This window comes from Bactrocera neohumeralis, chromosome 3 (assembly GCF_024586455.1).
Source record: "Bactrocera neohumeralis isolate Rockhampton chromosome 3, APGP_CSIRO_Bneo_wtdbg2-racon-allhic-juicebox.fasta_v2, whole genome shotgun sequence".
Classification (NCBI taxonomy): domain Eukaryota; kingdom Metazoa; phylum Arthropoda; class Insecta; order Diptera; family Tephritidae; genus Bactrocera; species Bactrocera neohumeralis.
Genome location: NC_065920.1, coordinates 42,562,908 through 42,564,148, shown reverse-complemented (window position 1 = coordinate 42,564,148; position 1,241 = coordinate 42,562,908). Strand labels below are relative to the sequence as shown.

Below are 1,241 nucleotides of genomic sequence, written 5' to 3'. Positions count from 1 at the left end.
ATATTACGGTATGAATAAGAATACGTTAGAAGTTAAGATCGCCTGAAATACGTTTAAGGCTTTAATGATTACTTAAGATAATAAGAGGAGACCTTATTAATAAAATTTTTTTTAGTGTCCTCTTAATAGTTGCCTGCTGGAAAAAGAATATTGAAATTGCTTTCTTGGGAGCATTGTCACTTTGAGACTTACAGAACACATCGAGAAGTCCCAACTAAACTTTTCAAGAGACCATAAAGCAAAGCGATATCTCTTGGGAAGTTCGAGTGGCTTCAGTTCTTGGATAAGCTGTATTTTCTACGCTATGAATTTCAGATCTCGGCTTAAAATGCGTCAAGTCGTTCCGTAAGTCAGTTCCATTTCTTGCGAACGGCGCCGAATTGACTGTCCATGGTTTTCGTGTACACTTTTAGCTATGCCTGCTACATTTTCTTCTCTCTGGACAGACTGGTATTTTCGGTAGAATATTATCCAATAATGAATGCCAAACAATACTGAACAAAATTCATATGACAGCTTGGCATGACTCACGCGTAATCTGTCAAAAAAAGGCTATTAAAAGAAGTACCTAAACTTGGATCAGCCCTTATAAGAAATTTAAGCAACAAACCGGACTATTGTCTTTTATATATTCATAAAAACTTCTTTGGATCTGAATTATGGGGTGTCTTTGAAGAAGACCTTTACAGCTAAAAATTTTACATTATATGAATACATATTTTGTTAGGTTATGCTAGCATATTTTACTCCTTATGTTCATATCAAGGATCACCTAAGTATGCGTTTTATGTGCCCGGGTAGCTCAGTCGGTAGAGCATTGGACTTTTAATCCAAGGGTCCAGGGTTCAAGTCCCTGCTCGGGCGGTAAAAACTTTTTACAATTTATATTTATTATTAAAATATTTAGACATTTCACGAAAATTTACGCAACTAATTTGAACTAATACAGGCTGACTGAGCTAAAAAGTGGAATGTATATATGTATGGTATATTTTCTTGAAATCAAGAACTTTGTCGAAAACGAAATTCACAGTAAAAACGTAAATTATTTGTTTTTAGCAATGAATTAAAAAAAAGAAAATTATAATTAAAACAAGTAAGAAAGGGCTAAATTCGGCTGTCAGCGAATATTTTACTTTCTTGCAACTTGCAAGAGTCAAGCCCAGGGAAATATCTTAAGATGTAAAAAGTCGACCAGATGATCGGAAGCTAAGCAATTTCATGATGAAATTTCCTGTCTC

The 1,241-nt window shown here is 34.4% G+C and overlaps 1 non-coding gene across 1 annotated transcript; it reads left to right on the top strand.

Moving 5' to 3' along the window:
• Positions 1 to 791: 791 nt before the first annotated feature.
• Trnak-uuu (transfer RNA lysine (anticodon UUU)) lies at positions 792 to 864 on the top strand. Its single transcript has one exon. It is a non-coding gene; the product is annotated as a tRNA-Lys (tRNA).
• The last annotated feature ends 377 nt before the right edge of the window (positions 865 to 1,241 follow it).